The sequence below is a fragment of the Pteropus vampyrus genome, unplaced genomic scaffold (assembly GCF_000151845.1).
Source record: "Pteropus vampyrus isolate Shadow unplaced genomic scaffold, Pvam_2.0 Scaffold471, whole genome shotgun sequence".
NCBI classification, from domain to species: domain Eukaryota; kingdom Metazoa; phylum Chordata; class Mammalia; order Chiroptera; family Pteropodidae; genus Pteropus; species Pteropus vampyrus.
In genome coordinates, this window is record NW_011889252.1 from 503717 (window position 1) to 529319 (window position 25603).

At 51.3% G+C, this 25603-nt stretch overlaps 1 protein-coding gene across 1 annotated transcript in view; it reads left to right on the forward strand.

The window, feature by feature from the left end:
* The first annotated feature begins 11268 nt into the window (after positions 1-11268).
* The window catches only part of FIGNL2 (fidgetin like 2), a 29000-nt gene continuing 14665 nt past the window's right edge, over positions 11269-25603 (forward strand). Inside the window, exon 1 of the mRNA XM_011382355.2 lies at positions 11269-11429. The gene's annotated coding sequence lies outside the window, so the exon portion shown is untranslated. The remainder of the gene's footprint in view (positions 11430-25603) is intronic.

Below are 25603 nucleotides of genomic sequence, written 5' to 3' on the forward strand. Positions count from 1 at the left end.
CACTTTGAATATATTGTTTCAGTCTTTATAGCAACTAATGAGGTAAGTATTCTTAGAAATTCCATTTTACAGATGAAGACACTGAAGCTCCGAGAGAGGTGGTAACTTGCCCAAGATCACATAGCTAGTTGGTGGCAGAGCCCTTGCTCTTGTCTACCACTCCACACTGCTCACAGGCACCTCAAATTCAACTTATCCTCTCCTTTTTACTCCCCAAATCCGCTCCTTCTTACATGTTTCTTATCTCCCTCTACCAGCATCGACCTGGTGATAAAAACAGATACTGCACGTACTATTTGCCAAAAGCCTGAGAAGCGGTCCCATCCACATTGTCACCCAAGCCCAAGTCCTTGGTATCATCAATCGTTTACAGTCCCTCGATCTGCTTCCTACAGGTTTCTGAATTCTGTTTCCTCCTCTTTCTCTACCTCTGAATGGTTCAGGCCCAGGTCATCTTCACTAGGGCCAGGTGAAGTAGCAAAGGAGCCAGGCACTGTGCTGCTTCCTGTATGTTCTCTTAATTCCTCATCGCCAGAAGCCTGAGAGTAGGTCCTTTGATTGCTAAGGCTGCCATTTTATAGGTGGGGTGGGGAGGTCAGGGACAGTGAGAAGAGACCCCCAGCTGTACTGGGCTAGCTGTGATGGTGGGTGGGGAGCAGACCTGACCAGATCAAGCAGAGCTTCAGTCTCTTGTCCTTTTCAGCTGTTCCTCGAAGCCCATTGTTTTCCAGGCTGGATCTATGCCCTGACCTCTTTTGATAAGAGGGATTGGGCTTCAAGTAGCAGAAGACCCAACTTTAAAATGGCCTAAACGGTAAGGATATTTATTTATTATGTAGCAAAACAAGAAGTCCCAGGGTGAGGCTGTTGCCAATTCAGTGATTCAACAATGTTATCAAGGACCTAGGTTCCTTCCTTTCTTGTTTGCTTGTTTCTTTCTTTTTCAACTTTATTGAAATGTAATTTACATGAGGTAGAATGCAGATTTTAAAAGTACAGTTTGATGAGTTTTAACAAATGTATACCTGGTAGCCACCATTCCAGTCAAGATGTAAAACATTGACATTGAGCCAGAAAGTTCTCTCATATCCAATGTGGTCAATCCCCCCCTCAACCCCTGCAACAGGTAGTCACTGATCTGATTTCTGCCTCCACAGCTCAGCTGTGCAAGCTCTAGGCCTTCTTATGAATGGAATCAAATTGTATATACTCTTTCTGTGTCTGGCTCTTTTGCTCCAGATGATGTTTTTGAGATTCATCAACTTTTTGTATATATCAGTAGTTCATTTTTATTGTTGAGTAAGATTCCATACTATGAATATTCTATCATATTTCTTTCTCTCTTCTCTACCATCCTTATCATGTTGGTTTTTGTCCTTCTACCCCGATGTCACTTAAAGTCATAAAATGGCAGCTGCAGTTCCAGATACCACATGCAGACAATGCCATTCGAAGGCCAAGAAAAGTTGTTTCTCTTTTGGCCTCTGAGAAATCTTTCTAGAAGTCCCCCAAAGAACATCCTTTCATGTTTCATAGGCCAGAATCATATTACATGTCCATTCTTAAACCAAACACTGGCAGAGGGAATGGGATTCCCATGATTGTCTCGGACTAATCAAGAGTCACCCCTGGGCTTGGGGAGGGGTTCAAGCTCCCCTGAAAACATGGCAGCCTGGTCCCTGAGCAAAATCAAAGTTCTGTTAGCACAAAAGGAGGGCAAGGGTTGTTGACAAATAACCAATAGTGACTATTTCTTCCTCGTTAATGGAATTCAGATTTTGTTCAGGGATTACCTCCCAAGAACATAACCCTGTGTCAAACCCAGGAGTCAACCCTTGTAATCCTGTGCCCTTGACCAGAGATTGGTTTAGGCATGAAGGCAGTGGATGACACTGATTGTGGCCACCTAACATTCATTCCTTCTTTGTAAGAGAGTCAATTTTTATTTAAGGTGACAGTGCTCTGCTAAAAAATGTTTCTAGTTTTTCTTGAAGGTAGAGGTGGCCATGTGACCAAGGTCTGACAAATAAGATATAACTAGGAATATTCTGTGAGACATCTGAGAAGGTTGCTTAAGGGAGCTCACTCTGCTGAGGAAGAACCTTTTGCCTTTCTGTTTTTGCTCTTTCTGGTCTACAAAACGAATCTGATGGTTGGAATTCTAGCAGCCATTTTGGAACATGAGGTGAATTTGAGAATGAAATCACATGAGATGGGTGGCGTCTGGGTCCCTGATGACACTAAAACTATGGAGCCACTACATCAGCACTGCCTTTCTTCAGACTTCTTTTATATGAGAAAAAATAAACTTCAATCTTGTTTAAATCACTCTGAGTTTTACTAACATGTGCAACTGAACCTAAGCCACCAATAATTTCCGGTTAGTGAGATGAGAGGGAAAATCTTCTGGGTGTTTGTGGGAAAGGTTTCCTTGCTCTTAAAAGGAGGAACCTGAAAGGAATAGGTGGGCCCACATCGGATGATTGGGACTGCATCAGCCATTTTGTGACTTGAGGATAGCCATTCAGGGGTATAGCAGGTATGCTGAGGGTGTTAGATGTGAGGATGGAAGGAACCTGGGTCTCTGAAGAAGGTGTTGAGTCTCTGAACTAATCAACTCTGAAGCCACCATTTCTCATTCTTACGTAAAATGTACTTGATCAGCTCTAAAGGGTACATCTGGTCAGATTTTAACATTTCTGAAATCATTATACATTTTATAATCCAAAGTACCTTAATCTGCTGTCAGCCATATAGCAGTTGTGCTTAGCTGTCCTTCATACACATGTGCAAACTTGGTGACTTTCCTGGTGTCATGATAGGACAACTACAGCCCTATGACGTTTCACAAACCATGCAAGGACTCTTTGAGCCCTGACTGATACCTAGAAACTTTTTATCGACTGTCTGGCAAGGTTATCTGGCCAGCATCAAAACTTCCAGAATGAATGTCAGTAGCTTAGAAGGATGTGGTAGGCAGCCTGAAAAATGGCCCCAAATGGTCCTCACCTCCTGCTTGTCACACCCCTGTGTAGACCTTCCCCACTTTATTCTGGGTTGGTTTTTGTAACAAATAGCATAAGGTAGAAATCATGACATGTCACTTGCAATATTAGGTTGTCTTGAATACTTGTTTGTGCTCTCTTTTGAATCATTTGCTGTTGGGAAGGCCAGCTGCCATGGCGTGAAGACAGTCAGATGGCCTGTGGAGAGGACCACACGATGAAGAATTGAGGTACCCAGCCAGCACCCAGCTAGGAACTAAAATTTGCCAATAGCCATGTGAACGAGCTTGGAAGTGGATTCTCCAGCCTCACATGACAGCTTGAGTATTAGTTCATAAGAGACCCTAAGCCTGAGCCACCCAGCTAAACCACTTCCAGATTCCTGACCCATAGAAACTATAAAATAATAAATGTTTGTTGCTTTAAGCTGCTAAGATTTGGAGTAACTTTTTACACAGCAATAGATAATTAATTCAGTAGAGCAGTCTTTTAAGAAATGCTGTTATCACCGATACTCATGATGGCCCAGATGATGAGTCTCCGTGGAAAAACAGACATTGGCAGCTCAAAGTTGAAAAGTAATTTCAAGAATCAGACTCTGAATTCAATAAATAATTCAGTTCAAAGAAAACCTTAACCAATTTATTTCACCCATGTTTTCCTTATTACATATGTGCAAGAGTAATTTATGTTTAAATATATCTATCCATATGGGTCTAAAAGAGCTTTTTAATAAATAAAAATAAAAACTCTAAACAGTAAGAAATCCTTGTGTCAGCTTAATTGGCAGTGTTTTTTCTTCTATGGTACATAAAGTAACAGTGCTTCTTAACATCCGTGGCCTCTAAAGTGAATGAAATATGATCATTTTCCTTATTGTACGAGCCATCATGAGGGGAGTTTTCTGGTGCTTGCAGTGGAGGATTTTAAGCTTGGGGAGTGTAGGAGTAGGGTTGAGGAGAAATTGAGTAAGGAGAAGGAAAGAACAGGCGTATGAGGGGGAGTGGGAGGAGGTTGGGCAGGAGTTTGTGGCCAACAGCTCAAAGATATTGATAGGAAACCCACACTGTTCTGTGTTTAAGTGTGTTAGTCCTAATCCTCTAATAAGTTATTAAGAGCCTGGAACCCTATGTCACCAATTGTGGGCTATATTGGAAACGCCTGCATTTCCCAAATAAAAACAAAGATGTGCGACGCGACACAGGAGTGTTCCTATATTTAAAATTTTATTTGCCCCCCCCCCCCAAAGCCTTTATAGTTCTACAGCTTTACAGCTTTATGGCTCATACAAGAAGATGTGGAAACATGCAAGAGGAATGCTTCCTTGGGGAATCAGCCACCCCTCATCTCCCAGAGGTAAGGCCAATTGCTGGGCAAATGTACAAGGGCCCAAAATCTAGAGTGGGCATGAGAGGGGATTGGGGTTGGGGACCCAGTGATCATCTGAGTTAACTGTGAATCACTATTCATAGACTACTATCCATAGACTTTGATGAATCAGCCAGTTGTCTCATGAGCATCTTCTCATCCTCAGGACAGCCCCATGAGGGATGGGTGTCTATCATCAACCCACTTCACAGATGGGGAAGCTGAGGTGGGAATGTTAAATTCACAGGGTGAAGGGCAGACCCGAGTTTGAACTCAGGTAGTCTGGCTCCAAAGTTGGAGCACTTCTTAGCCACTACATTAAAGTAGTTTAGATCTGCAGGGATTTTAGCAACTACTGACTCCAAGATCTTGATTTTACAGTAGAGAAAGCAGGATCCTACAGAGACAGCAGGACGCCCCTAAGATCCTCAAGGAAGGGGTGCCTGGCACGCTGTTGTGGATTAGAGTTGGTAAAAGGAGGGGCCGGTAGGGGCGGGGGCTGTAAGCCTGGATGCACTCCTCCTCCCCACCCCACCCCCACAGCAAGTGTCCCTTCTTTCCATTTTGGGAACGGGTACAACTTGGTAGGGGGTGGAAGGAGGTGGACGGGGGAGGGGTGGGGGTGACTCGGGAAGCCACCCGACCTCCATTCTCAGGATTCCGAGGCAGCCATTGTCCTAGGAGGAATGTTGGGCCAGTAGCCCCCGAGGGGCGGGGCCTCTTTTGGTGCCCCAGACAAGCCTGCTTTGTGCTCACCACCCAGGGCCCCTCCTGGCCTTCATCGGCCAGGCCTTCAGAGTACTTTTCAGTTCTTCCAGACCAGGTCGCTAAGGGATGAAGGGAAAAGCACGGGTCTTGGGAGACCCACCGGGACCTGGAAAGCCAGTCGGGGAGGGCTGCTTAGAGATGTGAGAACACCGCCCAGAGGCCTGGGCTAGTGGCTCCTCAAAGCTAAAAATATGCATTCCCAGTCTCTCAATAATAGACATTTATCCTAATCAGACACATGCACAAAGGTGGATGTCACAAGTCTGTTCATTAAGCTTTTATTTCTGGGGAAAAAAATCGACAACAAAGGAAACTTGTTAAAGTCTTGCACATTCATATGATGGAATATTAAGCTGTCATTAAAATTGTTTGGTATAAATGTAGTTATAGATAGGAAAAGATATTCAAAATATTTGTCTACAGATTGCAAAATAGTGTGGTGATCTCTCTCAATATCTAGAATAACATCTGGCCCATTCCGAAGTCTCACTAATGGTTATCTCGGGGTGGTGGGACTAGGGTGTTGGATTGATTTGTTTTGTGCTTATCTGTATTTTCTAATTTTTGTAAAAAGGTGTTTTCTTTGTGTAACAAAAGTACGTGTGTGCGCGCGTATGTGTGTGTGTACCCTAACTGCCTGCTGCCTGCGCTTGGTATCCCCCACAGAAGTTTCTCCAGGGAGGTGGCTGCCCTTAGAGGGTAGGCAGAGACAGCTGTTTGGACATCAGAAAAACGAGCAATGAGTGCCAGGCAGGCAAGTTCGAGCCTAATAATAAGAGCAATAACTCACTCAGCACTTCATGGTGCACTTCCACACACATTATCTAATGTGAATCCAACCAGGATCCTCTGTGGGCATGCCCCTCCCCCTCCCCTTTACAGGTGAGGAGACAGGCTCCAGCAAGTTAAGCGTTCCTCAATCCCCCAGGACAGGAAAGTGGGGGAACCGGGATTCAACCAGGGTCTCTGATCTTTAACCACCACACCCACTCATGTCCATCACAGCATCTTGCATTTGTTCGTCCACCTGTCCCTTTCTACTGACCACAAGTTTCTCTAGGAATCACTGGGATCTTTTTCAAGTCTCTACTCCTAGAACTTAGTACACTTAGGCACCAGTACATGCTATTGAATGAATGAACGAACATTCAAACCGGGAATCCTGGTGAAGCAGGGCACGGTAGATCCACAAACTCGTTCTTTGTCGCCTGTGTGTTTTTATACTTACTTCGTTCTCTGTATTCTTTTCCCTTTTGTTCTTTAATATTAGCAAAGCCTTTTGGAAAATGGCTGACCGCAAGAGCTGTCACGAGAACAGCTCTCTAGACCTGAACCAAAGCTTTAAAAAGGCAGGAACACTCCTCCTCCCCACTACACATACCAGTAACTGGAAGCAGCTACCCTGTGAGGCCAAGGGCACAGAGGAGAGGCCCTTGGTCAGCTCCACTCCCTGCCTAGGGGGAGGGTTTCTAACCAGGACCAATGCTTGGAAAGGATGGGGTTCCACATGCTGAGCCATGCTGAGCACATACCTTCCCAGACCTCAGACCCAGGGAGGATCAGGTTCAAGGGTGAGCTGTGGATACAGAAGCTGGGCCAATCAGGGAAGTCATCCTGGAGGAGAGGCCTGGGAGGCTAGTTTAGGAAGGGGAAGAGGCCAGGGCAAAGGGGAGAAAAGCAAGGAACATGCCTGGGCAGTTGGGCGCTGGATGATTTAAGTACAACCAGATGTGCTGGGAATCTCCTGTCAGGCCAAGCCTCAGTGAGGGCAGAGTGGGGGTGGGGAAACCTCTGGCCCACTTGGATTTCCAGTTCCCCATTCTGCTCTGGGTCTCTAAGCCTTAGGGAAGGGAAAAGCCCAGTGGGGTTCCAAAGGAGATAGCATCTAAGAGAGCCAAGCAGGCTTGGGTGGACAGGGTATAGGAATGGAAGGGTTCCTCTAGGAAGCAGGGTATTGGGCTCAACACCTGGAACCCAGAAAAAAAGGATTAGGAGAGCTCTGGGGTAAGAGCTACCAGTTCTGGTGGGGGTAGGGGACAGCAAGGGAAGACTTTACAGAAGAGAGTATATCTGAGTTGGGTTCTGAAAGATGAATAGGAGCTCCCCAGATAGAATGGGGAAATGATTCTCCAGGGAGAGACTCTGAGGTGTTAAAATGGTGTGAGTGCCAAGCGAGAGGTTCTGTGGGGCTGTATTATAAAGGTGCATAGTGGGACAACAGTTCAGTTTGGGGTGCTGGCCCAAAAGCTGTGCTGCAGGATGGGGACGCGGTGAGTGTGCTTCTGCTCACAGATCAAACGGCAGAGCCAGATGTAGGATGAGAATTTTGAAAGTGTGTACCAGGGTCCCAAGTTTGGGGCCCCTGGGGCAGACGAGAGGACTGATAGCGAATCTCAGCAGCTCTCCCCAAGTCTGTGGGGTCTGACACAGAGTCGAGTCTACCCAGAGGAAGGGGCACTTTTCTAATTCTCCTGGAGGCTCTTAAGAGCCCTTAGGCTGGTTGTGGGGTGGGGATTGGATCCAGAACAGCCCATAGCACACTGGGGAGGCAAACCTGGAATAAGCACACAGAGTGTGAGTGGTTGAGCAGGGTTGGGGAGGCACTGGGAACTGGAAGGCCAAACAGCCAGACTGAGGAAGGCTAGGGCTTCCATTGTGGGGGAGCAGCCTGAGCCCGGTGAAAGTAGGGGGCATAGCAGCCAGCTGGGTGTGGTGTCCTCTGGGCTTGTATCCCAGTCCTCCAGCTGGGACACATTTCCTTTCTTTCCTGCTTCTTAATGACTCCTGAGTGGCCAATCCAGAGGACCACAAAGAGAGGTCTCCCCGCCCTTTCCTCTTCCTCTCTTCCACTTCTTCCTCCCTTCCTCCCCCCACCCCATCCTTCCTCTGGGCCCTTGTCTTTCCTTCCTTCTTACCTCACCTGCTCCTCCCTCTCTGGCTTCCATACATCTTCCCTCTAACTCTCCTCTCTTCCTTCAAACACTTAATGCTGATTCTTCTCTGGGCCAGTTGAGTTATTTTTCTTGACATTTTCAGAAGGGCTTTGTTGCAAGTCTCTGGGCCAGGAAGATTTATGCACTCACACATCCCTGTATATATATATATACACACATGCCTCACACACAAGCATAGCACCTGTTTTCCCTGGGAGTAGCCAGGGGAAGGGGAGGATTCTCCATCTTGGATGTGATACAAGCAAAAGGGCTAGGAAAGAATGGAGGGCCCTCTGCAGAAGCCACTCATTACCACCATCAATACCACTATTATTATCCAATCTATTGCTGGGTACTTGACCTGCCAGGAGATGATCACAAGACCGCTTGATCAGCATGTCCTCAGCAGGGGGCTCTCAAGGCACAGATCCCTTGACTGGGGACAGCCAGAGGAAGGGTCAGCAGGGAGTCCTCATAGGACAGACGCCCCACCCCCACCCCCACACCATCCACCAAAGCCCTGCCCAGGAGGGCAGAGAGAGAGACTTGATGAAGGGCCATTTGCCAAGATTGAGTGTTTGTCAGCCCAGGAGGCTGGATGATGTACTAATAGGACTTTAATGAGTTCAGGGAGGGGGAGTCACACTTCATTGCCTGAGCACTGGTACAGGATGGGGGGGCTCCTGCTAACTAAACACTTTAATGTGACCCATGCCAGTTTGCCCATCAGAAACAATTTAGCACCTCTAAGATGCTGAACCTTCCCTCATGGAGTCCAGAAAAGGCCTCCTCAGCATGCTGGCACATCCTACTATCTTACTGGGAAGGCCTTTCTGGGGCCTAACCTTGTCCTTCCTACCAGCACAAGAAGGGCCTTTTCTCCAGGGCTCCCCGGGGATGGAGAACTGGACCCCTGCTCCAAGGGAGCACATTTTCAATTCCTCCATCTTAATTCCTGTCATCTACCCCGCCCTTGAGCCTGGTTGAGTATGACAGTCAGCCACAATGTCCTGGCAATACCAGGCTTGACCTCCTGGCACTTGACCTGCTGATTAAGATCACTCAGTTCCTGTGGACATCTCAACTCCTGCCTCTAACCCTCAGAAAGCCTGACCGGTGGGGCGGAAAGAGTACATTGGATTCTAGATCCAGCTTTGCTGTGTGACTTGAAATGGGTCACTTCTCTGGGCTTTGGATGCCCCATCAGTAAGAAATACTTCTGTTACACTTAAGATTGTCCCTTCATCAAAGGGTAGGCTCCCCTAGAGTGGCCTACTTCCTCCCGCTTTTCTAATTCTGAAGCCCGGGGCTGCCTGCCCTAGCATTCTGAAACTTGATACATCACTCCCCTGTTCCAGGGCAGGGGCCTGGGGGTGTGGAGCAGAGAGGAAGAGAGGATTTTGGGGGTGGAGAAGATCCTGACCTTGGCAAGTTCCAGAACCTGCTTGAGTGCTGGTCTTGTTTCCATATGTGAGTTGAGAAAAACATGGGCACTGTTGAGGCCCTCCTTTTTCTCTTTCCCTGAGTGGCACCTACAGGAGTGTCCTGGGAGGTGAGAGCCCAGAGCTCCCAGAGGAATCATCACTAGGACATGGGAAGGGAAATGTATAGAATTCTGCGAAACACAGAGAACAGAGTGCTAACCTGCATGCCGGCAGTAAGGGGTACAGGGGTGCAGAGTACCCTACTGGTACTCTGGTACTTAGAGCAGTGGAGCAGTACACAAAAGAAAAAAAAAACAACAACAACAACAACAGCAAAGAGATGACCTTCAAGAATTGCACTTGGGTGGGAACATAGTCTTGGGACCCACTGGTTGCTCACCATCTCCTTCAGGAAATGTACCTGGACCCTCTAACCTAAGCTCAGTCCCATCTCCTACAACCTCCACAGGCAAAGAGTGTTCTGCTACAGGTCCCTCCGTCCTGCAGGCTTCCTTTCCGGGCTGGATCACCTCTGAAGCTGAAGCCTGTGTCTATATCTGATAGAATTCTGTCTACTCTTGGACTCAGAGCTCCACAAGAACAGGGATTGCCTTTGGAAACTCTCTCTTTGGAACTCTCCCGAGTGTCCCCAGCACCTAGCCCAAAATACTTGGCACAGAGTGGATGCTCAATATTATCTGTCGAATGAAATGAATGTACTAATCAATGAACGTCTTTGGACACCTCTAAGAACACCGCAAGTCTGGGATTCCCCTTCCATCTTCGCCTTCCACCATTCAGCCTGGGTGGCCCAGTGGAAACAAGGCCTTCTTGGGGAAGCCCTCCAGTAAAGCCCGCAGTTTAGCAGTTTATAAGTCACACCCTACCTTCTGCTGCGCATTTACAGGGCTCGCCCTCCGCCTCCGCACCCACTCGCACTCAGAGTGGCGCACTCAGAGTGGCACTGTGTAGAGCGGTGGACTTGCCGGGCAGTGAGTGTGTGTGTGTGTGCGGCCGTCTGCATCCTGGGCTGGCACAGCCGAGTTTGGTGCAGTGGGTGCTCAGTTCACCTGGGGGTAGGTGGTAAGGGATTGGGGGGGATGAAAGCGTGAGTGAACAAGGCTTTGGCCCTGGGGCAGAGGCAGCCCTGGAATAGGGAGGGGGTCTGGGACACTAGCGGACGGGGCGGGTCAGGCCGGCTGCCTTCCCTATTGCCCTTCGACCCAGGAAGCTGCTCACACCCAGCAGACACGCTCGGCAAGCCCCCCCCGCCCCCCCCAATCCGGCCTTCTCCCTCGGCGGACCGCTCCCCCACCCTAAGCGTAGGCCGGGCCTCTGCACCCACCCCGACTTCCCGCCCCGACGGCCTGGCAGAGGGGGCGGGCCTGAGAGTGGCGCAAGGACACTCTCCACACCAAGGGTCATTTGCTCTTTTTCTCCCCCCTCTGAGGCTAATTTATTTTAGAGCTCGGGGAAGGTGAGGGGCGGGACCAGGCCAAGAGAGTTGAGAGGAGGGGCCAGCGAGCCCAGGGGAGGTGGGGGCGGGGCGGGGGCGGGTGGGGGAGGGCGGGGACGGAGCTGGGGGTGGAGAGGGCCCAAGAAGGGGCGGGAGTTGGGGGAAGGGAGGGGCACTAGAGGAGGGGAGGAGCAGGGGAAGGGGAGGGGGGCCCTGCACCTGTGCCTCCCTTCAGTCTTTGTGGGGGGTCCTGCTTGCGGGGGGAGCCGGGGCGGCCCCTTGTCCAGCCACCCCCACTGCCCAGTCCCGCTCCCGGCCGCGGCGGCCGCAGCAGCCGCAGCAGTAGCGGCTCCAGGATGGTGAGCGCCGCTGCACCCCAGCCCCGGCCTGTCGCCCCTGGCCCGCGTCCCGGTCCCGGGGCCGGACGCCCCCCTAGGCCGCGCACACTCACCTAGGACCCGGCCGGGATGCCGAGGTACGGGACCGCGGGCCCGGGCAGGGTCAGGCAAGAGAGCGCGCGACCGGGCCGGGGTCAGGGGTGGTGACCGTTCAGTCGGGGTGTCGGGAGCTTTGTCCGCAGGCGCGGGGCATTGCAAGGGCCGAAGAAGGCGGGGGCTGCGGGTTGCGGGGATCAGCTAGGCGGGGGTCGAAGGGCAAGGCCAGCGAGAGACCCGGGCGGGTGCGTGGGAGCGGAGGGTCACTTCCAGCGGGGAGGGGGCGGGCAGAAAAGGGGATCTCCTCTCCGCCGCGGATGGGCACCTTGTTCGCCGCCCCCTTTGGTGCGGAGGCTGCAGCAATAGCGAACAGCGGGCTCTGGGGGGAGCCTGCGGGATTGGGGGGGTGGGGAGCCAGCCTTTGCGGGTTCGGGTCGCAGAAGTATCTTGTGTCCGGAGCCGGAGGGCCGGCCCGCAGGCCCCTCCCACTCCGTCAGGTCTTTGTCCAGCGGCCCCTGTGTGTGTGGGAGGGGGGTGGGGGCTGGGTTCCCGGCCCGGAGATTCCCCAGCATCGTGACGGGGCAGTGACAGGAGACTGAGGCCACTTCGAGCCCTGCGTCCCTAAAGCCCAAGGCTTCCTTTCTTCTCTTCTGGCTTTGGAGAGCATAGCCCCCATCTCAGAGTCAGGGTGTTTCGGAAAGCTGCACTTACCTTCACCCATGGGCTACAGACTACAAGAAAGCCCCTCTGAGCTCCAGCTCTCTAGACGGAGCCCGTTAAACTTCCCCACTCCACAAGCCCGCTCTTGGTCTCCACAGTTCTCCTTGCTACGAGCCCGCTCTGTAGAGGGCCTTCCGCAGAGGGCTGGGCACACAGTAGGTGCTCAGCAAATGTAGGCTTTTTTGCCTGGCCCCTCCATTCCCCGTGCCCCTCTAGGTGGAGAACTGGAAAGGAGTCTACGCAGGGGCGAGTGTGAGCGGCCTGGAGCCTGCGCCCAGCGGCAGCGGGGAGTGCAGGGGTGGGTGGACGGGTGGGTGGGCTGTTAAAAGGACGGTCACTAAATCAGGATTAGGCCGTGGGGCTGTCAGGCTGCCTGGCCCAGTCTCCATGGATACCTAATTTGGAGGAGAATAGAGGACGGAAGAATGTTTGTGTTGTCGTCCGCACGGCTGCCGCGGCTGAGCCGGCTCCAGCCCCTGGCCAGGCAGCGAGGAACCGGAACCCGATTCCAACCCCACTCTGGGCTTCTGTGGGGGGAGGGGAAAACTTCCCGGTTCTTGGGGCCCAGAGCCTTCCCTCTGGAGTCTTTGGAGTGGGCTGGATGGTGCCGTAGTTCAAAGAACTCTGACCGTGCACAGAAAGCCCGACCTTCCCAAGTCCAACCTGAAACCCCTGTGCATCCTCCTGGGCTGGGGTTCCTCAGAGCCCCCATCCCGGAGCTTCTCTCTGGGAACAAATGCCACCCTTCGCTGTGCCTTAGCCCGAGGACGGACGCTTTTGGAGGCTCCGTGCCGCGTCTCTGCGGGGACCTAGCGGCCGCACGGGTACCAGGCAGCCACTGGGGCTGTGGGGCAGGGGGCGGGTCCGGGCTTCCTGGGGCGGGCGAGAAAGGGGCGGGGCCTTCCGGCCAGCGATGCTGGACCGGGTGTCAGGCCTCGTAAATCCCTCTTTCTCATATTTAACGCCATTTCATTTATTTCCAGTTGATTCCTTTGGTGTCCTCAGCAGTCACCTTTGTAAAGAGCGACCCTCGTGCCCTCGCTGTAATATCTTCTGGGAGAAAACCCACGTGGGCCAAAGGGAATTTTAGCTACCTGAGGCAGTGGAGTTGCTCCTGGGGAGGCCCAAATAACCCCCATTTCTCAGGGGACCTTCATCTTCCCAGAAGAATAGGGGACTGAGAGACACAGGGATGGCCTCTGAGGCCCTGCGGGATTTTCTGGCAGTGGTAATAAGGGTGGGCCGGGATGAGGATCCTGGGAGTGGACAATGCCAGTATACAGGCTGGAGGGGGGCAGGGTACAGGGGCCAGCCCTAGTGTGTCTATCCTAGATCCTTTACTTGCCTTCCTCCTGGTCCTCCATGGCCACAGCTTTTTATGGAGCAAGAATCCCCTCCCCACCCCTCCCCTGCCTGGGCTGCAGCTTTATTGCTGAGATCTCAGACTCTCCACGCAATTTCACGCCTCTCTGACTTTGCTCTTGCTGTTCCCTCAGCCAAATGCCTTCCCTATTGTCCCCGTCTTTCCACAACCTCCTCATTCTTCAAGGTCCAACTAGGATGCCACACTTCCTCTGTGCAGCCTCCCAGAGCCCCAGCTCTGATCACTTGCTTGTCCCTCTGTGTTCTACTGGCCCTGCACCTGTGCCTCCCTTCAGTCTTTGTGGCTGAGTCCACACAAGGCTTTGCCTCCTGGAGGTTAGAGGTAGAGCATATACTTCCCTGCACCCCACCCCCATGGACCTGGCACAGGGTTTGGCACCTTGTGGGTGCCCCATAAATCTTTGATGGTTGAATTAAACACGTTTTATAAGGTCAGCCTGCAAAGTGTGGGATCTGGACACTTTCAGGCAAATAGCTCTGCACTCCTGGGTGGGTGGAGACTGCTGGGTGGGTCTCCTCCTCCTCCTCATTGCTGACCCTCCCCCTCCCCCAAGTCCTGGGAGGACTTTGCTCCTTCCTTTCCCCACAGACCAGCATTCTTTCCCTGCCATTATCATCCTGTTAAACAGAGAGGCCAGTCAGGATCCATATGGATCAGATTAACAATTGCTTATTATCTGGGCCAAGACTGCTCCCACTCTCCACCCCCAGCTCCTACTGCTGGAGTTGCTGGACCCTTAGGAGCCCAGCCTCCCCACCTCTCCCTCCCACTACCATTGGTCAGCCTGGGAGGGCAGGGGACAGGCTGTTCTCCCTTACTTACCCTCCCTGTGCCTTCCAGCGGAACTTTGCTTCTTTTTGACTTGGTTGGCAGTTAATGACTCCTTTACCCAGTTTAATGAAAACCAGGTTCCCTGCAGGAGCACAGCTCAGTGAGGTTCCAGGGCTGTGGCAGGGAGAGGTGGACCGGAGGCCCAGAAGCCCAAGTGCACCTGTGGTCTGTAATAGCCCCTTCCTTCCAGTGGACAGAGGCGGCGGGCAGGAGTGAGCCCCACTAGGCCGACCACAGGATATACTGGTGCCTTCTGCCCTCTCAGCCCTGGACTGGCCCTGCTTCCTTCTGGGAGCTGGCAGGCTAGTAAGAAAGATCAGTGACTGTGATCCTGCAAGACTGTGTAGCACTGAATCCCAAGCCTTGTGCTACAGTCGAAGAAGCAAAACATCTGAGTTGCCTGGAGTGACAGCTGAGTTGGCTTTGAAGGACAGGAAGTGGAGTTTATGTAGAAATGTACATAAAAATACTAGGGATGGAAGAGACCTTCAAGATTACCCAGTCTGGGGGTCCATAACTTTTTTCGATTTACAGACCCCTCAGAGGGACCGATGAAAGCAGTCCCCAGAAAAATGAACTTTCATCAATTGACACCAGACTTTGAATTCTGCTTTAGAGGGTTCTTAGGTCCCCTGGAGCTCATGGGAACCCTACAAGAAGCCCTCACCCTGGTCCAGCACCCTCTGAAGTACTGAGGACAGTCAGGCCTATAGCCCAGTAGTCCTACCTCCACATGTGGTGGTGTATCCATGGCAGGTGGATGGGATGAGCTAAAGGACCAAGGATAGTGGATCAAGGTGACAAGCCAGCCTTTGCATAGGAAAGTTTCCCATTGCCTAGGCCAGGGTATGGGGTCATCATTTCATTTCTAAGTGTGTCGCCTTGAGAGAGGATGTTTTAGGATCCACTTGTCCCCAGAAACCAAGATGAGTGGCAGGAAAATCTAGCTCTTCAAGCATTTCATAAGTGTCTTGATAAATCATAGCTAAAACTTGTGCAGCATTTATTAAATACTCTATATCTCATCTGTGAAATGGTACCAAGAACAGTTTCTATCTCACATACATTTTCATGAGGATTAAATGAGGCAGGAGCCAGAAGCTGGGAGACCTGAGTTCTAGTCTTGAATGGCTGTGGGCCTGTGAAGACCTAGTCAGAAATGCAAGTGACAGTGCTCAGGGCTCTCATTGTTGATGCTGATATTTCCCAGCCTGGCTCAGCCAAGGAGAGAGGACTACAATGGGAACCACCCAGATACCTTGCCCTAGTTCACTTTGGTGACTGGAGGTCAGGCAGGTAGTTCTAATGAATGGGAGCACTGGGCAGTGGCCAGCCTCCATAGGGCTGTGGCCCAGACCCCATTTTATGATGTCCAATTATGGCGCTCACCCTAGGATCCAAGCCCTGGGCTGCAATGACCACTAACTGGGTGTAATCACCCTGGACAAGTCCTTTACTCTGGGTTTTCATCTGCCATGGAGATAAAAACACTGGTGAGTGAGTTCATAGGTCAAAGAGCTCTGGTTTCAAATAGTGTGCCCCTTTGTCTCTGAAGTATACACCTACCTTTGGTCACTTGCTCAGTTTCTCGGAACCCAGGGACTCCAGAGAACCTCCTAATGTAAGAGTAAGGGGGGATAGGACACGTGTGTGAACGTTCTGGCCCATGGCAGGGCTGCCCGGACCATCTCTGAAAGCTCTCTCCAAAGTAGTCTGGGTGGAGAGGGGAATTCAGTGGGTAGGGAGAGGACAGCCAGCTTGGCTACCTCAGGGACCTGAGAGGTGGAAGCATACCTCCCTCTCCCTGCCCTTACTGCTCGAACAGAATTGGATCACCTGATTGCTGGGGTTAATCAGGGATGGATGAGAAGATGTGACGAAGAGGCTGCATTTTGCTCTAATTAATCTGTGTTGAGCACCTGCTGCATACCAGTACTCTGCAGGGTCGTGGGCCCCTGAGACTCCCCACACACCCACTGGGCACTTGTATACCAGGCCCTGAGCAGGGCCTTCACACCTCAGATCTCCCATAACAACCCTCAGCTTCCCATGTTGCTAGGGAGGCTCAGAGCACAAACCTAGCCCTGGAATTGTTTGCTTTGCCACAGGAACCTAATGTAAAGCATGACTACACTCACCATACACTTGGTCGGGCCCTGTGCCAGGCCCTGAGTATTTCATTTAGGCAGCCATTGATCCAACAACCATTATTTTCGGATGTGGTCCCACCTTTAAGGAGCTTGCAAAACAGCTGGGGACCAGTAAAGAGGCAAAGAGACAGGCTATGCTCTCAGGACTGCTCTTCTTGTATTCCCTGTGTAGAAAGGAGCCACTAAAGGCGTGTGAGCTGGAGAATGACATGCTCAGAGCTGTGGAATGTGCACAGGATCAGTTGGAGAGGAGAGATTCAGGGAAAAGGCCAGTATTTGACAGCAGGTCCTTGCTGAAGAATCTTCGGTGGAATCCTGAGGAGACTGAGTTCCCAGGGAGAGGCTGTTCCTAGGTGGCAGAGGCCCTAATTCAGTGGTCCCCAACCTTTTTGGCACCAGGGACCAGTGCTCCTATGAGAATCTAATGCCCGATGATCTGAGGTGGAGCTGAGGCAGCGATGCTAGTGCTGGGGAGCGGCTGCAAATACAGATGAAGTTTCACTTACCTGCGCTCACCTCCTGCTGTGTGGCCCTGTTCCTAACAGGCCACAGACCGGTACCCATCCACGGTCTAAGAGTTGGGGACCCTGCTCTAATTCATTGGGGATTAGTGGGAAATTGGGAGAGGCCAACTGCTGCTACTGGCCTATTTGGCCTTTGCATGCTCAAGAGTCCGGGGTGTTTGTTCTTTTTTCCAGGCCAATGGGGAAAGAAAACTGGTGGGATTCAGATTATACTGGAAAAAACGAAACATCCCCCACCCCTGTGGTTTTCCTGAGAACTCTTGCCACCAGGAACAATCGCCCCTTCCACTCAGCTCCTCAGAGAGACAGCATTCATTAGTGGCTAGACCCTCACTTCTCAAGGAAAGGGCTTCTTTTCTAGACAGTGTCCTCTTTGGTATGGCCATTCCTATGTCACCATCATCCATACTGCAGCCCTCTTCAGGCTGGAGTTTTAGAGTGAGCCCCTTGTTGAGAAAGACAGAGCTGCATCATTGGGGTGGGGAATGTAGTTGGAGGACTAGGGTGGGTGGTCAAGAGTTAATTGTGATATTTGTTGGATTTGCAGTGCCTATTAGACATGCAAGCGGGGATGGCCCAGAAAACTGCAGAGAAGAGAGGAAGAGCCCTTTATCCTGCCCAGGAGTGCCTCTCCCAGTTGAGACAGCCTTTCATGCTGAATGCCTTGACTGATAGGGAGCGTATCACTTCTGGACACAATCCTTATGTTCTTAGCTAACATTTAGCCAAATATCTTTCCTGGAGGATTCCCCTCATTTGAGGAGGGGGAGGAGCAGCAGGAAGGAGTAGAAAGGCTGAGCAGAGCAGCACTGTCTGCCACCCAACAGTCATTCAAGTATTTGGAGATATTCGGTCCTCAGGAGAATTTCTCTTCTCAGTGAACACTCCCCATTCCTCTAGGTAGGCAGCTTGCTGCTCTGCCTTTCTCATCACTCTCCTTGGGGCATGGCAGTGACTGTCACCAGGGTCTGGGGTCTCAGCCCTGCCATGAAGCACTTTGAAATGTGCTAAGCTCTGTGGTTTGTGGCTGAGTATGGGAGGGTGGTCGAGGGCTAAGAGGAGGCAGAGGAGGTTGGTTAGGATGGTGAGAATCAACCGATACCTCTGTTTTCTTAGCTGATAAATGGAATGGCCGGCCACTTTTTAGGTGACAGGCAGAAAAGCATCTGGAGCCAGACTGCCCGGGTGGGTGAGATCATATCTTAGCTTGGTGACTTAGACAAGTTAGCTGTGCCTCAGTTTCTTCCTCTGTAAGTGGGAATGACAGTCACATCTGCTTCCCAGGGTTAGTTATTATGAGGATTACATGAACTAATGTGTATCAAGCACTTAACAAGCAGTGCTTGGCATACGTGTTAGAATCCATCCAAGAGCAGACAGGAGTTGCTGTGGTTCTCCAGTTTTGCCTAGCACCCTCCCCACAAGTTCTCTTTCTTTCTCTGTTCCTGTGGCCCTGAAGTTATGGGGGCCACCCTGTTGAAGATAACCCTACCCACCTATGCACTCATACCCAGGTAGACCGGCCAGGCTGCATAGCTGGAGTTACTGAGCTCAGCACCCCGGGGCTGGGAAGGTTGGAGGAGGGGGCAGAGGCGCCACTGAGGAAGCCTGGGTGGGCTGCCTGGGCCTGCTTCCTTACCTCTGCTTAGGCCCCACCCTGCGAGGTCATGTCTCTCAGCCACCCCTAGGCACTAGGAGGGAGACATACTGGGGCTAGGGAATATATAGGATCACCCAGAGTTTAAAGCTTAAGTTTTTTTGGACGTCACATGCCACCTAAATGCACTCAAGTCAACCTTGGATACTAAACCTGGCTGGGGAAGGTGCGGGGGGTGGGGAGGCTCTAGTTTCTTGGGCTGAGACCTGTGGTCCATGACCCCTGACAAGTTCATAGATAGAACTGTATTCCAATGGTGTAATTCTCCTTGTCGCCCCATGTACTTTTCCCCTAGCTTTACTGAGGTAGAATTGACAAAGTAGTCCCAGGCATTTTTTTTTTTTTTATTGAGGTATAATTGACATACAACATTCTATTAGTTTCAGGTATACAATACAATGATTCAATATTTGTACAGATTGCAAAATGATCACCACAGTAAGTCTACTTAACATCTGTCACCATACATAGCTATAAAATTTTTTTGTGTATTTTTATCTTATGCATTGAAAAGGTATTTTTGAGAACGGGCCACATGTTTAACAGATTACAAAAGGGGCCTATGACTGAAAACCGGTCAAGAGCTCTGAGCTCACCCTCCATCCCACACCCATACAGGCCCAGGTCCTGAGGAAGGAAGAGACACACTGGGAGGGTCAGAAACAGCCCCAAATAGCAGTGGTGCCTGAGCTGGACAGTAACCACAGCCTCCTCCTCCAGGTGTCTGCTTGACAGGAATCTGCTCACTGAGGCCCTGAGAGCCTTGTGCATAGCTGTTACTGTCTCCATATGCGCTGAGAAGCTGAATGCCCCAGGGAGCGGTTGGCTCTAGCTGGGATGAAGCACAGAGTTCAACTGCAAAGCTTTGTGCTTCAATGAAAAAGTAAACTTTAAAAAGAGAAATTACTTAATTACTTACAATAAGTAATTCCTATGGTAAGAATGTAGTACTCCAAAGCCCCTGCTCTTCTTGTCACTTTTGCATCAGGGAGTTTTCTGAGGGAGAGCACTTTGGGATGGAAAAGGATAGGGTGGAGAGGGAGCAGGAAGGGGCCGCTGGGCTAGAGTGCTGCTGTGCAAAAGCCCAGGGGCGGGGTGTCTGAGCAGAGGAGGGAATGGAGTCAGTTTAACAGGTGACATCAACTCTAAATAAGGCCTTTAGGTGGCAGGACAGAGGTGCAGAGGACTTGTTGGGGCACCCAAGAAGGAGCCAGCAACAGGAGAGTCAGTGACCTAACAGTCTGGGAGCACCCCAGCTACAGAACTGGAGAGGCAGAGTTCTAAGTAGATGGACCACAGAGGCAAAGACCCGGAAGCGTGAACATGTATGGTCCAGAGAATAGACTGCTGTGGCTGAAGGGGTTGAAGGGGCCAGAATGGCAGGGTCTAAGGCTGGAAGGAAAGACAAACTGACCTACATCTGGTGCCAGGCTGAGGGGTTTGATGTCCACTCTATGCTCAGTGGGGGTTGAGTCTGTTTGAAATAGAAGGACCACTCAGGCAGTTATTCAGAGGATTAGGAGGGCAGAGACATGAGTTTAGATGCTGCGCTAGCTGTGGTGGGAGACGTGAGAGCTATGTGTGTCCTTTTAGAGAGGGCGTCAAGGGGACTCAGTGACCAGCTGGATGGGTGAAGGCTACAAGAAGTGGAGACACAAGGCCTCTAGGGTTTCCAGCCTGAGTGAATGAGTGAACTCTGGAGAAAGAAGACAGAGATGTTTTCCTTGGGCATGTTGAGTCTGAGGTCTTGGTGGGCCTCCGGGGAGTCCTAAAGAGTTTCACCCAGATTCCTAAATCTCCCCCTAAGATTCTCAGGGACCATGAAAAGTGTGGCTCAGGATGAAGTTGGGTCTGGTGTGGTAGACTTTCAAGAGGGATTTGAAGAGGCATGTGACCTTGCCTGAGCAGTTTCTAAGAGGCAGAAGTTTGGGGGAGCATGTCAGGGCCCTGGAGCTCCTCCCTCTGTTGGTAGAGAAGGTGCTGGTGAGAGATATCCTAGGACACAGGTCACAGGTGTCAAGGGTCAAGCCAGAATGTCCTGGGAAGCTGTGGTTTGGGATTAAGGCTGCATTTTCAGTGATGATGAGCTCAGTCGTCCGCCCCCCCCCCCCCCGCCCCTGCCCAACCCCCAGCCCCAGCCTCTGCACACCCACTTGATAGTCACAGTCAGTCAATGGCAACAGGGACCTCGCTCCCGCAAGGCCATGCTCTCCACTCTGGGGCCTGCAGGCAGCTTGGAAATTGCACTTCTCTTCTTGAGTCCCTCAAGCCCATTGGATCCTTTTGGCACCAGAAAGCATACCCCCCTCCCATGCTCCCCTTCCCCAGGCTGAAGCACCTAGCTAGCCTCTTGGGAGCCAAGTCAGAGATTGCCTAGTGCTTTGCCCCAGCCCCTAACCCCTCTCCAGCCAGTCTTGAAAGTACCACCCTTCTTTTAGCGCTCTCAAGCCAGCCTGTAAGGGAGATGCTACATTCCCTGCTTCTCTCTAGAGGAAACAAATTGAGATACTTGTCCCACATTTCCGAAGCTGACTCACTCCTTGCACCATCTGAACCACAACAGAGAGGTGGGACTGTGACCTCCACATGGACCCCCTGGGCTTGCTAGGGTGGGCTCAGAGACCCCCAGCTCTGGGTTAATCTTTCAGGCTGGCCTTCAGATACCTTCCTAACTCAAGTTGCTAATGAGTCCAGGCTGCATTTGTAGGTCCCTGGGAACAGCCAGTGAATGTGAGGAAAGGGAGAAGGGAAGGTGTGTGTCTGCTGTAGAATGGGCTTGAAATATAATCCTCCCCTAGCAGCCTGTTGTTGGGACTGAAAAACATGGAGAAAAAGAACCCCCAGCCCAGTATGCAATGGCTTCTAGGAGATAAGAGCCCAATCTTCCAAGCTCTCTGGAAAGCATGGACATAGGGTGACCCCTCCCTCCCTTTAGATGGGTCACCCTATGCCCATGCTTTGTTGGGCTGACACAAGGTCCAGGAGTTGAAGTCCATCAACACCCTGCTCCACTGCAGCTTACGTAGAAGAGGGTATGGCACAGTAGGCAATTCCCAGCTCCAAAGACCTGCTTTACTTGGCCTTGATGAAAACTGTACTTGCTCATTACGGCTCCTTCTCAAGCAGGCATTAGGGAGAGGCAAATCAGCCTTGCTGACCTTCATTAAGGGGCCAGTGGCTGATAGCCTGGAACCTCTCAGAGGTACAATTGCTTGTTAACCAGAATGGTTTTCTGTTCCTGAAATTTCTGGCAGCCTAACTAAGTGAAACGAACGAAATTTAGTCAGGTGAAGACAAACTGTTTTCTTTTGGAGAAGGGGAAAGGGTGATAATAACTATGCTAGATCTCCCTATCTGGTGTCTCCAGGGAGATTGGTTGGGGACAGGTATCCCTGCCTTTCTCGATTTCACCCTGCCTGGGGGGGCAGGTGAGATGGGGTAGTGAAGGAAAGGGCTCAGAGCATCCCCAGTGACAGCACCAGGAGGAGGTTCAAGAGAAAACCTGGAGGGGCTGTTGGAAAGAAAGGGGTGGGGGGAGAGTAGGGCTTCAGTGCTGGAAAAGTGATTAGCAGTGAGGATGAGGCAGAAGTCAGTCCTGGCAGCCCTGAGGCAGCACAGGAAAGAAAAGAGCTGTTATTCAGAAGGCAGACAAAGATGGCTGCCAGGCAAGCCACCACCACCCCCCCTACCGCAGGCAGCTAGATCACTGTGGGTACAAGCAGATCCCCAAGCCCCCGGGGTTGGGTGCCCCTCATGGGGATTGGGGGTTGGACTGAGTCTGCAGATAAAACATTAGGAACCTGTGTCCTGGGTCCAGCTCCCAGCATCCCAGGACCTTCTGCAAGAGTCGGGGAAGCCCAGCAGCCAATCCCAACCTCCTGGGGTGGTAGATAGGCCGTTTGATCAGTGAGTGTGTAAATTGGGATTTTATGGATCGCTTATTCACTGCTGGAGCTGGGGCCCCAAAATTCCTCTGTGCCCCAGAATGCTTAATCTAGTCTTGAGCTTTCCCCTGGGAGGGGAGAGAAGATAGTCTCCCCACCCACCCCGCCCCTATCCTTCCTGCTGCGTCTCCTCCCAAGGCCTCAGGCTTTGTCACTGCAGGTCGAGCTGTTCAAAAGTGCTAATACACTCCCTGGGGGCCGCTGGGCAGTGGGACTTACCCTTCAGAGCTGTGATTGGCCAAGAGGCCATGGGTGGGAGTCACGGCAGCAGCTGGGAGAGTGTGAGTGTGTGCACGCAAGGGCAAGCTCCTGTTTGAGGGGAGGGGTTTGGGGGGTGTCCAGCCTGCTCAGACCACTGGGCAGAGACAAAGGATCTTCATCTAGCCTGGAATGAAGATTAAACCCAGAACAAGCCATGTCTCTACCTGGTCAAGCTGGTTAGGGAGCCCACCTGTCCATCTTTACATTCTCTTATTACATATTGACATGGTGGGGAGTTATTCACTGTGTACTGAATGGATGGATGGATGAGTGACCATGTGAGTGACTGCATTTTTAACTGCAGCTGTGTCAGCTGGAATAATCCAGCACCTACAGATTCCTAAATCTCCCCCTAAGACTCCTAAGTGGCCCCCCTCCCCTCAGAGATTAGCTTTAGCCCAGGCCTGACTGACACAAGGCCGGACATGAGGGACTGGACAGGCCTCCGGGGACACAGCTGTGACCCCCGGACTCTGTTGCCACTTGAGAGTGCTTTCAGTGTGGTCACGTTTCTCCCTGCTGGCCCCCATCTGTCCTTGGGATTTGATGAGGATGAGGATGGTAGGTGAGGGGGGATGGGTATTGAGCAGCTGATACTGGAGGGAAAGAAGCACAGCCCCAAAGGCCAGATGACAAACTGCCTTGTCCTATACTATCCTCTGCTCTTCTGCAGCCTGCCCCTCCTCTCCCAGTGGGCAGCAGGCAGGACAGGCTGGGCTGGTAGGGAGTGGTTGGTCCAGCTAGTTTATCCACCCTCCCTGGCTCCTGGGGAAGCTGGAACCCAACCTTGCCATAAAACTTAGAATCCCTAAGAAAGGAGTCTGAGCCCTAAGGAAGTCTACCTGGAGATCCTAAGAAGTGAGACTCCAACTTCAAAAGAAAGCTGCGGAAGTCTCCAGTTGTAGTGGGAAGAGCCCTGGCTTCGGCACTGAGTCCTGCTGGGCTTAGAGCAGCACTGTCCAGTAGAACTTTCTGCAATGACAGGAATGTTCTGTGTCTGCACTGTCCAATACCACATATGACTACTGAGCACTTGGAGTGTGGCTAGTGCTGTTGAGAAACTGAATTTTTAATTTATTTAAACTTTAATAATAAATTTCATTTCTAATAATTTAAATTGTAAAATAATTAATACATTTTAGTGATTTTAAATTTAAATAGCCACCTGTGGCTAGTGGCTGCAATTTAGACGGCACAGGATTAGAGGTTGTGTTCAGGGGTCGAAGCCAAACCCTTGGGTGCAAACCCCTTTCTGCTTGTGAGACCTTGGGCAGGGCTCCTCCCAGTACAGGTGCTCCCTCCCAGTCTGTCAGACTTCCAGCCCCAGTGTAGGTCATCTGCAGTTAGGGGATTATCTGCTCCTGTGCCTTTAAGAGGTCCTGGGCCACAAAGGGGCCAAACACCCAGGGACAGACCTACAGCCCATGGTGGGAAAGGAGTGGCTGTATGGAGCTCTAGACTTTGAAGCATCTTAGGAATTTCCTTGAGGGTGTCATTCCCAGAAGGCTTCCTGGAAGAGGTAGGTGTGGGGCAGGCTTGGGCTGGAGCTGTGCCTGAGAGCTGAGACCCGAGAGGGCACTAAGGCACCCTGGCCAAGGCTAGGAGAGGGAGGGGCTGACAGAATGGGCTGAGAGTCCTGGCTTCCCCTCTTAACTAGCTGTTTCAACCTTTGAAGAATCACTCCCCCTCTCTGAATCTCCATTTCCTCTTCTGTAAAATGGGAAGAATATGCTTATCTGGCAGAGAAGTTATGAGAGTGGAACTGAATGGTAATCATGAAGGTTCTTTGCAAACACTAGAAAGCTGGGAGAAAGGGAAGGTTTATCCTCAAAGGTGCTGGGCCCCTGGCCTCTCAAGATAACAACAGATGGTCACAGCTTGTCTGTGGCCCTGACCGCGGACACAGGCAGGGATTTCTGCACTGTCCCCTCCCCCCAGTGCGTGTGTGCACATACAGCCCAGATGGGGGCCCACTTGGCCAGCCTTGCTCAGGCTGACCTCCTGCTGTTTGGCATTTGATATACACACGGAGTCAGGGCCAGAGGTACCCTCTACTTACCCACTGCCCTCCCCATCCCAGAGAGGAGCCAGACTAGCAGGGAGGGCTCACTATCTTCAGGAAGCGGATCCCAAGGGCCCTGATCTCTTTACCATGTGTCCTGTGGCCTTTGATGGGAATTCCATAGCCCCTTTTATCCTCTCTCAGAGGCCTGGCTAGGGGAAAGAGAGAGATTAAAAAAAAAAGGCAGCCAGGTGGGATACCTGGGGGCTGTGCTGAGTGCCCTTCAGCTGCAGGCACCCCTCCCCTATTTATCCCTGCAGCAAGTCCCTGGCTTCGCTTCTTGCCACCCTCACTATCATTGGGTTCATATTTAGTCACCTTGGCTTTTTTCTACATTTGGACATACATGCAATTTCAAGCCTTTTTGCTCATCTAGCCATCCATCCATCCTTCCATTCTACAGAGTCTATTAAGAACTTATTGTATGCCAGACCCTGTCCTGGGTGCTTGGGATAAGACAGTGAACAAAACAAAGTCCCTGCTCTCATTGAACTCTCTAGTGGGTACAAAAAAATAAAGCAATGAGTAGCTCAGATTATGATGAGTACTACAGAGACCATCAGGTTGAGGGTAATAGTGTCTGATGAGGTGACAATTAAGCAGAGACCTGAAGTAAGTGAGGGTGTGATCTGGGGGAAAAGTGCTGTAAGCACAGAGCACAGCAAGGTCAAAGGCCCTGAAG